Source organism: Haemaphysalis longicornis, unplaced genomic scaffold (assembly GCF_048455015.1).
Source record: "Haemaphysalis longicornis isolate Haplotype H1 unplaced genomic scaffold, Haemaphysalis longicornis Haplotype H1 scaffold_10, whole genome shotgun sequence".
Lineage (NCBI taxonomy): Eukaryota > Metazoa > Arthropoda > Arachnida > Ixodida > Ixodidae > Haemaphysalis > Haemaphysalis longicornis.
The window spans coordinates 55,481,924-55,494,850 of record NW_027526204.1 but is presented as its reverse complement, the minus strand read 5'-3'; positions in this window follow the sequence as shown (position 1 = coordinate 55,494,850).

Below are 12,927 nucleotides of genomic sequence, written 5' to 3'. Positions count from 1 at the left end.
GCCACCTGGACGATGACGGGAATAAGTTGTTGCGCGAACCCCGCATCGAGCTCATTGTCATTCCAGGAGGAATGACATCCCAGCTGCAACCGCTAGACGTTTGCATCAACAAGCCTTTCAAAGACTGCATCAGGTCCTGCTACCAAGAGTGGATGAGGTCAGGAGACCCGTAAGTGACAGCTACCGGATGGCTGACGCGGGCTTCTCCAGCAGTGCTTTGTGTCGGGATCGCGGATGCGTGGGCCAGCATCCCAGAGGAGCTCGTCAGTCGCTCTTTTAAGAAATGCGGCATCTCGAACGCCCTTGATGGCACTGAGGACCACTTTCTGTGGGAAGACATTTCCAACAAGGCGACTTCAGAAGACAGCGGCAGTGAACCTGACGATGACTGAACGGACGTCGGGAGACAGTGCCAGTGAAAACTGACAATGACTGAAGGATAACTGCAGTGCAAATAAATGTTTTCTGTGCTCTTTACCTCGTATTATATGCGGATGAAAACTTTTTTTTCTGATTTTGCTGTCCCCGAATTACACCTCGTATTATACGCGGGTTCGTATTATACGCGGGTTTTTACGGTATTTCTGTAGGGCTATGCCAATACACCATGCACCTATAGAGTGATGAATAAATATTAGTGTCAATAACTGAAGAGGCTTTTGGTTTTGTCCACTGGTAATTTTCACAAGGGAGATGACAGACTTCTGCGACGTGGAACTGATGTTTATACAAACGTCAAGGGTCACGGAAACTAAAAGCGTCCGCCATGTACCAGAAGAGATGTCGCTTGGACAAGTTGGTACATACTTGCAAGGATTCAAAAGCATTTGAGAAAGATGAACTAAAGCATCAAAATACACACTATGGTGCACTGTGTTCAGTTCGTGCTCCAGTGCCACGTGCTTGTGCATCGCATTGAGATTTTTGCACATGGTATATCAAGCCGAGAGCCTTTAGAACAAATTTGGGTAATGTTGTGCTTGCAGTTATCGCATGAAAACGGCGTCGAAATCCCTGTAATAGTTACAGGTGAACGCCTCTGGGCAACATTCGGGTCCCATGTTTCTGTTGCTCGTCGATCCTCCATTTTTTTTAACCTGCTACCTTGCAGCGCCACTGTCTGCACCCGTTGCGAATAAAGGAAGTGACAAAATGGTCTGCCACGTGACGTTTCGTCCTGACATCACAATTCCCTCGGTCACGTGACAGGAGCAAGATGAGTCATTGGAGCAATTTGTTGTGAAATCATCCTCATCCTAGACGGCCACGTGTGCCATTTACGCCAACAGCGCTGGAAGCATAGGCCCGTATTCACCTCCCCCGACCAATGCCTGACTAGCGGCTGACTAGCCTACATCGCTGACCAAGTATGACATGCGACCACCCTTAGTAGCCCTTACTCGCATTGCTCGTTTTCAGAGGTCGTGTTTAGCGTTTAGTAGCAGTGATGAACTATCGTGTGACCATAAACATTTTAAGTGCAGCGCACTTTAGGGGCTCGCCTTGTCGTAGCTTGTCCGCTGGGCCGAAGTGGAGCCACACGGCGTTCCGTCGCGGCGTAACCCAGAGGCTTCGAAAGCCAGGCGGTTTATATAGGTAGTCACAAACGTTCGAAACACGTGAACTGCTGGCGCTTGTCATACATCTCCTTGTTGTTTAGTGGAAAGAAAACTGTAGGTACATTTAAGGAAAAATATACGGAATTAACCGGCAGTGCCAGCGTTCATTTAGTTTGGGAACGCCTGTCGGGGAGGTTTCTACGATAGTAAGCGAAAAAAAAAAGTGGCAGTGCAATGCCGGCACAAGTGGGAGGAAGAGCAAGCACAAAAAAGAACAGGGGCGGTATTCTCGTAACTGTCCCTTTTGAAAATGTCCCTTTCATTGTGACGTACTTCCGGTTAAGCAGTGGGCCTTTGATTCAAATACTGTAACTGTTCTTGCAAACGCATTTTAAAGAACTAAAACCGTATCAGAGTATCTTTTATGAGTTTATTTGAACGTATTTTGAGAAACTAAATGCGATGAATTTTTTTTTGTTACAACAATGGAAGTTTTCACCGCAAGGTGAGGAACTTCCAAAGATGGCAGCTGCAGTCAGCTGCTGCGCGAGAAGTCTACCAACGTCAACCTGGTATGTGTATGCGTAAAGTAGCAATAAAAGGTTATAAATGTTATGCGGAGTGCTTGCACAGGGGTGAGGCAGCTGAATCAGATTTGGGAGCAGTTTCTGGAGCAAATCGCAATTTTGGAGCAGAAGAACCTTGATTTGGAGCAGAACGATTTTTGGAAACTTGGGGGGAGCGCATTTTTAATCGATTTTGAATGTGCATATCACTGAAACAGCCATCCATTGCTAACAGAGTATCACAAGGTACGAACTGCGCTACCGTCGTACGAATCATTTTTAAATTATTAGGCTCAATGCATAGGCAGTGTGGAGCACCGTTGAAAATATTGAATTGATTTCAAGTGAATGCCGAAATTTTTATTTTTGTTATCCCAGACTCGAATTTACGCCCAAGTGTAGAGCCACGGCAAAAGTTGAGCAAACCGAGGTGACAGTCGTCGCCCCTCGCATTTCAGTCCCCAAGGTGCACGTTCACTACGATCGAAATTTGAGTAACGTTGGTATGTTTAGCCACCTCCCTCTTACCATTAAATTTCACTTCAGATAGATTAACCATTATTAATAGCGCGCAATAATAGCCCGTCCCGCTATCGGACATTCAACATTTTACGGCGATGTAGCCTGCGCCGCCACTTCAGCAATGTCAATCGTCCCATTCCCGCCGCTCGCTCACTATCAAAGGCAGCAATAACTCAGCATTTTATAACACCGCCACGAGTCCCAAATTTCACTTAAAGCACGCACCCCGCCTCACACTCAAGGCCGAAACACAGCGAATTCAAACTCCCGCCTTTCGAGTCGCGCAACTTCCCGCAACACATCAAATAACTAAATGCAATCCCAGCCCCCCACCCCCCCCCCCCCTTCCCCCGAACCCAACTACGGTAGAAATGAGCAACTTCCTCAGCCGGAGGCCATGTTTTCCTATCTTCCCCACACCAAGATGGCGGCGCCCAGTAATGTCGTTCCGGAGCTCCGAAAATTGCTGTTTTTTCATCAACGTACACAAGTATTTGTTTCTACAAGACTTTTCAATGGTTTTCGATGGGAAAACTTAAAAAAACTCACAGAATAAAACTTCCGCTACACGACACAGTGACATTCGGAAACACTAATCAATTAAACTTTTACACACAGCATTACCTTGGGGGTGCTGGAAAATTATGTCGTCGGTAAGCATTTTTTCTCAGTGAGACTGACGGGAGTGTTAAAATCCTTTGCTCTCAGACTGTTTTGGAGCAGCCTGGCACAGGAAAACAAATTTGTATCCGAACTGCGCAATATGCGCAGCTGTCTCACCCCTGCTTGCGTAATTTTGGTCGTCTGCTCGACAGCTATCAAGCTAGCAGACGATGGTTTATTCCATTGCACTTGCTGACCGTTAGCTAGCTCGCAGACGATCCTTTATTTCACTGTGTGCTGGCGGCGTATGATGCACAGGCTCACGAAGGGCTGCGACAGCGATATCGTTTCTTTGGTACCGGCCGCTGACTGAAAGCCACCGGTAGCGGAGAAACGAAGGGCCCATAACCCTTGCTCCTCGACGCTGAGCCTGCGCGTCCGCCGACCAAGTTCGTCCCGGAGCTCGTCGCACAGCCACCGCACGGTCCTCTTCGAGAGGCGGAAATCTTCTCGGGGCATATCGAACGCGCCTACATTGCTTCTCGACCGCTTGTTCCGCCGGCGAGCCAACAACACGGCGATAATCGGCGCATTCATAACTGCTTCCAAAAACCGTCTGACATTCAAATCGCCTGTTCGAAGAAGCCGCAGTAGTTAGCCGCGCTTGCTTTATGTCCCATCCGGTTGTTTGCTTTTAGCCAATCAGGGCTCTCTCAAAAGGGACACTTTTGAAAGGGACACAAAAGTAACAAAACACGAGAATACCGCCCCAGAAGTCCCGCTGGTGCAGTTTCAGGCAGGGGGGCGCACGAGCCCTGCAAAGGCGGGAAATTTGAATTACATTGGGTGGTAGCAGTGAGCAGATAACGGCACTATAGCCCATTATGGCAAATCAATGCTCTGCACTTCCGACAGCTTTCACATTGAGTGTTCCGGAACGGCTTTAAATTTTTGTTGGGCTCAGGGCTTGTTTTGGTAGTGACTAAATATGACAGCCGTTTGTGAGAAAACAGGGCCAGCTAGCCTGGCCAATTTTTAAACAAATATCTGCACTGTAACACGCATGACATGCTCCGTGAATATCTCATTAAACCTCAATCTTCAAACGGCACACAAAAGCTTCCGATGTTACCTTTCACTAACCTGAAGGTTCGCTTAAATACCCAAATATGCCAACCAGTGACGAGCTCAGCATATGCTGTCACGAAAGGGCTATTTTCACAGCAACCCGCGCCACCTTTGCAGTACTGCATCAAAACACTGGGTAAAAAGAGAAAAATGTTTTTGTTCTGCAATAAAATCTTTTAAGAACTTGCACTAGGAGATATGCGTTTGCAACGGTCGTTACCTCCAAACTACTACAGCAAAAAGCATACGCTGAAGAAACAGGGTAAGACGTAACACCGCAATAGAAGTGGTAATGCGGTTGCTAATTGCGATAGCATAAAAACCCTTTCCTCTCTCTGGCGACAGCCTCAAGGCTCTAATGGTCGGCCGTGTACAGCCCCGTCTAACTGGCAGGCCGTGCATTGTGTTCCCTCCACTCTAAGATAGACTCTCCCTCCAATTCAAAAACAGAGAAAAATGGAGGCTCATTCCACAGCTGCAAGGGTAGGTCGGTAGCTGAAGAGAGAGGGAGAGAGAGGGGGTGAGTGATGGGGTCTTCACCCTCTGCTTTTTTTACTGTTTTTTTGCCGCCCTCAGCCAAGGCCTGTTTGTAACTGTGGAGGAAGGGAAAATAAAAATACTACACAAGTTTTAGTCACGACGCCAGTCACTTGTCGTTTCATCCAGGCTCCCTGTGTGTCGTCTGCTGGCGCCGATTGCTCGCCATGGTGCACACAGCACACGCGATACCATCGCCATTTCATTGCGAATTGGAGTGATATGTGAGCTATTTGGATGGTTAACAAACTCGGTAAACGGCCACTGTGTAGCAAACATTGTGCATATGGTAGGGGCACACAGTGCCATAGGCAGGAAAGCACACCGATTGGAGTAGACGGGAAGCAGAGGAGACTGGCAATGAAAACCGAAACGAGAGAAATTGTATGGTGAGGCAGATATGTAGCCGTAGCTCTATACCGTAGCTGCAGCTGCTGTCCTGTTGCTAGGGGGTAGTCTTAAGCGCATGCACAGTGTTTGCTGAATACTTCATAGTCGAGACCACCGCTGTTTTAGTCAGCACACTCGGAGGAGGAGGAGGAATCAACTTTTACTGAGCCCAAAAAGAAATCGGTGGTGCACGCTGGCACCAGACGGGGTCGTTCCCTAGTTACGGGACCTATATGTTCCCAGCAGCTCCTGGCCCGTCTGTCAGTGCGAGCTGAGCTGGTCAACAAGATCTCCCATCGCTCAAGGGGTTGGGGATTGGGGGTGTTGTAGGGCAGGGAAGGAGGGGGGGTCTCGAGTTCTGTACACGCTGCCAAGATATGCGGCAGGGTGCCCCTCTCTCTTTTGCAAAACGGACAGAGCGTTATCGTGTTCTGCAGGGTACATGCGGTTCATCAGTACGGGATGCACAAGCGACCCCGCCTGCGCTCAACGCAGGATCGTCTGTTGTTGCCTAGTCAGTTTGGGGTGCGGTTCCGGCAGTCTGCACCTCTCCTCTCGGTACATCCGGGTAATGTCCCGAAAGCTGACAACCGGGTGCGGTAGCACACTCGGGGAATGACGCAAATAAGGTTTCGGTTAGTCAAAGCATGCGAGTGCCGACTTGCTTAAATGGGCCATGCAGACAAAATACAAGTTTGTTTTATTCGGGAGATTTCGTGTTTAGTGGCAGCCCCAGCGCTTGTCTGGAAGCAAACGATGATTTATTCACTGACAAATTTAAGTTAAAAATTTTAACTAAAACTTTGATTCTACCGCCAAATCGTGTTTTCGCGACGTCTGCAATGACGTGATATGTGCTGGGGAGCTTTGTTTACCGTTAGTCAACCTAGGTGGCACCACCATACTGCGAAGGACTGTTTTCTGCCTTTGCTTTGTTTTTTGGCCGTATTTGTACCTGGTTTGTTCCGCGAAACAAGGTGTTCACTTGACAAATGTGTCGCTTACACCAGTGGGTTAGCGTCATCTGAGACAGCCCTAAAGTGCCGCAGTGCTGTGCAGCCAAAACAGCATAGTGGACGCTGTACCTACAGTACACATCATTACTTCAATGTTTACATGTACTTCCGTAACTTCCACTGTTTACCCCGCCATTCTTACTGCTATAAACAGAATGTTCCCTAAATTTAAGCACCAATAGCTCGTTCGACAAGCTTATAAGCCCTGCTAATTTGTGTTGCTTTTGCCGGCCTCAGCCAACCGCAGTGCTGTCACTATGACATCATAGGTTCTGTTGTGTGAAATGAGCTTTGTGAGTCGCATGGTAATTCCCTTTTTTTCTAATTATGTAGGTTATTTGAGCGAAGTTTACATTAGAAGTGGGGTTAGTACGATTATAACGAGGCAATCTTTCGAATGAACCAAACTTATGTTTTGCCTGCATGGCCCCTTTAAGTGTGAAGTAGTAAAGGCTATTAAGCTTAGTCGGTTACTAGTTAGTGACTGCGAGTGAATACGGGCCACAGAGTTTCTCAATATCACCTAGAATGGAAACTTTTGCAGCAGTGGGAAGTGTAAGAACCGGATTCGTACGGCTAGGTATGGGGTGAGATGGGACGTTCTGGCTCTGAGGAGGTTTTGGTTCTGTTTTCAGTCTGCATCAGCTGCTGTATGCTAAAAGCACCGAAATCAACGTTTTAAAGCACCCAGTCTTGTGAATGCGGAGTAACTGAGCTTATTGTCCCGAGTAGCGGTGGGCAAGGAAAGGCCTCTTAGTAACATACTTGGATATACCGGAACTAGCAAATTCTGAACCTTTCAACGTGAGCAGCGAGTGGACGCGATGTACCTTTGAGCAGCACACACAGTTGCCAACTGCCTAGGTTTTGGCGAGCATTAAATCATGCGAGAAATTTAATTAACTTTGTTGTGCTTGTGCCCTATAAGACACACTGTGCTGGTTCGCGGCCACCCATAAAACATATTCTCTGCCGACGCTAAAGCTCCAAGATAGCAGCAAGTAGACGGTATCATAAGTCTATTAAAGGCCAACTGCACCCAAAATTTCAACCTCTCGAAAATGTTATTTTCGTATAGCCAGCTTAAAAATACCGCAAAATACAAAATGTGACAGCTAAAATATGCATTTCCACAGGGCAAACGACCATCAAAAATAGATTTTGAAAGCGAAATTAACAGCACAGCCATTATGGCCAAGCTGAAGTGATGCTCCAGCCAGTCGAGTCAATGAATGAATGGCAGCACACGGCCGGCCAGCTGGAGCAAACTTGCGCGCTACGCTTCGCTCTCACCACAGTGCTAGGAGAACCATGCCAAGCGGAGCTCGATCGGTTCTCCTGCCTGGCCGAAGGAAAAAGTGCACGGCCGGCCGCAGTGTCACTTCCACACCATGGCTGTTTGTGCGATTCACCAGCAGCTGCACCGTCCCCTGTGACGGAGCTATTTTTAACACTCCTAATTAACCACACATTTCACGGGGCTGCCAGTTCTGTCCCCGTTGGTTTGGTGGTACGTATTGTACTTTGAATGAGAACATCTTCGCTGAGTTAAACTTGAGTTAGAGGCAAATACACCAACCAAGGGTGTTTACTGCAAGCGGTCCCAATGTTTCGAAGCCTCCTCGGCTCCTTCATCAGGGATGACTGTGTAGATGAGCAGCAGAAGTTATGTAGGGTGCCTTTCTTTTTACCTCGCATCTTGCCCTGGCGCGTCTGAGATCATGGGCGTAGATGGTGGGAAAGGCTCCAAGGGATCTATTCAGGCCTTCCCGGTTCTCTTGTATGTGCCAGGACTCGAAAAGTATTCTAAGTTATTGGTTTCAGTGCCAATCACCTGCGCGCCGTCCAAGTCAATCCTGTGGTCAGCTTTTTCGCAGTGTTCGGCCAATGCACTGCGTTGAATGTCCGACTTGCGATTGCTGTTTCTATGTTGTCAGAGGCATTACGGGAAGTTCCTAGTCTAGCCAACATAACTAGCGAGGCATCGTGCACAAACAATTTTGTAGATGACCCCTTTGGCCTTTTTCTTTCGGTCAGGGGATGAGCCGTCCAAGAGTTGGCATAGGCTTGTGGGAGGTGACAATTTCTTACTTTAGAAGAATGCGGGATGTTTCACTTGTTCCTTTAACATAGGGGAGAGAAATACGGGTGGGTCGTCGTGCGGAGAGGGTTGTTGACCAGTGGTGTCAATAGAGCGAAATTTTCTTGGTTCAGTCCGATTGGGGGAGACGGCGTTTGACGTACTGTATGAAGTTGCTCATGTATCCATTTTTCTTCAGGTCAGCGATTACGGCTTTTTCTTCTTTCTTCCGGTCGTCTTCTGTTGAGCATACAGTTCGAGCTCGAAGTAAGAGAGCGGAGACTACAGAAGATTTCTGAGGATTGGACCCAACCCCACAAGTTCAAAGAGAGCTGAACAAACTCCTGGCCAACATTTTCAAGAAGCACCCCGATTTCCGAAGCCTGTATCTGCAATTCATCTGCAGGAATGGCTCAGTGCCGGGTTTTTACAGGCTAACCAAAATTCACAAGCCCAACGTGCCCCTCCGGCTAATTGTGGACTTCACAACTTCCCCACTTCGATCCCTGTCCAACTTGCTTCATCAGGTTCTCTCCCCTCTCGTCAGCAAAATGTCCACCCACGTCAAGAGCGCCAGCCACTTCGTCGAACTTGTTTCCGAAGTACCGATCGTTCGTGGAGACAGACTCGTCTCTTTTGACGTTGTCGCTTATCACCAGCGCCCGTTTCCCTGGGCATCACAACCGCCACAACTGCTCTTGAGAATGACAGCCTGAGCTCCCGACCTGCCCTAGCGTTGGCGAAATAGCGCGACTTCTGCAGTTCTGCCTGGAAAGCACATATTTCTGGTAGAAGCAAGAATAAGTCAACCAAGCGAGTGGAACTACGATGGGGACTGCTATTTCCCTAACTACAGCGAATCTGGTAATGGAAAAAATTAAAACGACCACTTGGGAAAACTTCCCCGAAAAGCCCAAAGTGTTTGTCCCGTATGTGCACGACTGTTTTTGTGTCATCAAAGAAACAACAGCAGACAACATCCTGTTGCAGCTAAATTCAATCTAACCAGCCATCCAGTTCACCATGGAAAAAGAAACAGACAGCACCATTACCACTCCTTTGACGTTTTAATAAAAAGACAGCCAGATCGACTAAATCTCACAGTGTACAGAAAACCCACCCATGCCAGCCGCCACCTACAAATAGATTCCTACCACCAAAATTCCCACAAATCTGAAATTTCAGCTCTTACTTAAGGGTGAGAACTGCATGTTCAACAGAAGACGACCTGAGCTGTAATCGCTGACCTGAAGAAAAATGGATACAAGAGGAGCTTCACACGCGTCAAATGCCGTCTCCCCCGATTGGGCTGCAACCAAGAAAATTTGGCTCTGTTGAAGCCGCTGGTCACAAACCCTTCTCCTACCTTCACTGTCTGCACCCCCCCCCCTTCTCCGCCTGACGACCCACTCATATTTCTCTCCCCTATGTTAAAGGAATGAGTGATGAAACATTATGCTGCATTCCTCAGAAAGAAATTATTTTCTTTCACAAGCCAGTGTCAACTCTCGGACAGCTGATGCCCCGACTGAAAGGGCGTCTAAAAAGAAAAAAAGAAAGGGCAAGGGGGCGTCTACAAAATTGCTTGTGCACAATGCCGTGCTAGTTACATTGGTGAGACTAGGGAACTTCCCCCCCAACACCTCCTACAACACAATAACGCCGTTTGCAAGTCGGACATTCAGCAGAGTGCATTGGCCGAAGACTGCGAAAAAGCTGACCACAGGATTGACTTGGACGGTGTGCAGGTGATTGGCACCGAAACCAATTACTCGGAGAGAATACTCCTCAAGTCCTGGCACATACAAGAGAACCGGGAAGGCCTGAATAGATCCCTCAGAGCCCTTCCCACCATCTACGCCCACCGCCTCCGACGCGCAAGGGCAAGATGCGAGGTAAAAAGAAAAAGACAACGAAGACACCCTACATAACTTCTGCTGCTTGATTGATTGTGGGGTTTAACGCGCCGACGCAACGCAGGCGATGAGGCGTGCCGTAGTGGAGGGCTCCGGATTAATTTCGACCACCTGGGGATCTTTAACGTGCGCCGAAATCTCGTACACACGGGCGTTTTTGCTTTTCGCCTCCATCAGAAAAGCGCCCGCCGCGGCCGGGAATCGAACCCGCGACCTCGTGCTCAGCAGCGCAACGCCTTAGCCACTGAGCCACCGCGGCGGGTAACTTCTGCTGCTTGTCTACACAGTCACCCCTGATGAAAAAGCCGAGTAGACTCCGAAACCTTGGGACCGCTTGCAATAAGAACCTTTAATTCGTGTGTTTGCCTCATCTTGTACGTTAATTTGGTCGACGAGAAATTTGAGTGCACTTGGCCTTTAAGCATTGCCAAACTGCCACCACCCCCGGCAACCCAAGTCACGCCTGTAATCACAACCCAATGTAGAACACACTTGACCAGGGCTGAAATTGCAGTAGGGGTTGCGGGTTTGATTCCGGGCCGCGGCCACCGCTTTTCTGATGGAGGCGAAAAGCGAAAACGCCCGTGTGCGCGAGATTTCAGCGCACCTTAAAGATCTCCAGGTGGTCAAAATAATCCGGAGCCCTCCACTAAAGCGTGCCTCATCGCCTGCGTTGCGTTGGCGCGTTAAAGCGCTACAATTAATCAATCAATTGCAGTGGGCTCAAAAAGTTGCCACACTGAACGTAAGGTATCCATTTGTGAGAATTTTACGCGAATGAAAAAACAATCGTTAGTCTCCAACCATGCAGGCAATTTGAAAATGAGCTAAATTAGGTAAGCTATAAAAGAAATAATCTAATTCTCGCAAATTAATGAAAAAAAATACTCCGCTTGGTGTAATAATGATTTTCTGAATATCAAAGCTGGCCCACTGAATTAGGAGGCTAATGGCACGCACGAGGCCCTTGATTTCTTTTAAAATTGTGATTTATTTGAAGTGTCCATCTGATTCAAAAAGCATTATTGTGCTAGGCAAACTTTGGTAGCAATTTTGCCCGCAGTTCTTGAACCAGAAATTTAATAGCCCTGAAGGTTTTTTCCGGAAAAGGCCGTGCCACGTGGAACTTTCTGCTAAACTACACACTATGGCTACGGTCCCTAGAAAGTCAAATTTTTCTAGGGAGCATACTACGCATAATGGCACTGGCGGCCACGGATGCATAGAGTGCTTTTGCAGAAACGCTAGACACTGGGACTACTTTGTTGTCTGCGGCTACACCTCTTTTTTTATTGTGCAAGTACACTCTCGGGCGTAAACTAAATAAAATCGAGCAGTTTAGTTCCCACAATGAAGTGCAGGAGCAGCCGGTATGGGGGACCGTGTGTCCAGCGGCGATTGTCAGGTGACCGTCCTGGGTGATGCCCGAGGCCCCTCATTTGGAGAACTCACGCTGAGTGAAGACCCGATCCAGAGTCACGTCAGTGCCAGGGGCTGTACACAAAGATGCTTCCGGGGGAACTTGCATCCTTCATCGCCAGGGTCGAAACTGCACCCACACACGTCCTCCAAAGCGCCACATCCTCACAATGGGTTAAAAGGACCCTGCAACACTCTTTGAGCAGTGAAAGTAAACCTGCGCGACATTTAGATTACACTGCCAGGAATACCAGAACCAAATATTACACGTGCACGTGAGGCGGTGAGTGCACAAATAGCTGCGAAACGCGGAAAGACCAACCGCGCTCTCTTCAATTTCCCTCATTATGCACCCCTGGCATGGCCTAAACGACGTCATTGCAGCCGTGGCTGTTCTATTGGCTGTCGCTGGTCAACTTCGCAGCTTGTTTCTCGCATTTCCTGTGACGATCCGCCGTCGTCGGTGCTGTGTACCAACCTCTTCTACGCCTAAACCTGAACGCACAGTTCTGGTGTTTCTTTTGTTTTGAGTGTGCGCTGAGTTAGTGACCAACTCAATATTCCCCTTTTAAGCAGACCATTCGACAACAAATATTTATTGCTTCAAAAACGCCCTATCAGCCCGAGTGCGTGCTTGCGAGCAGGCAGCCATGCCTGCTTTTTTGTGGCACCAGTCCGGAAATACACCCCCTCCACGTTGTGAAGAAACGGAGAAAACTCCATGACCTGTGATATATCGAAGGCCGCCGAACAGAACGCCGCAAGCCGCCCACCTCTCCGGGAGAGAGCGCGCAGCTTTCGTCGCGTTGTCCGCGGTCAAGTTGAGAGGGAACAATTTCGGTACTCTGTGCAATTTCTCATCGAGTGTAGTTTTGGTGATAGTGAACGGATTTTCAGAATTGTTATGGGAGGCGATTGCTGGGACAATAGACTTTACCCCAGAATACATTCCGAGTAGTTGATGGCAAGTGCTGCGGGGCCCCTTTAAACTTCCAGGAAGCTGCGACCCACACTGAGGAAGAAGGGCACGCGTGCAGCGCTTTAGGTGAAAAAACAGGGCGCACTCTTGGATAACTGTAGAATTCGTTATGAAGCTTTTTGACGCATCGGCGGTCTCAGACTCACCGCGACCTGTCTGCAGATGCTAGTACAAGGACCCTTCTCACTGCGCAAACGTGTACGAAAATGGAA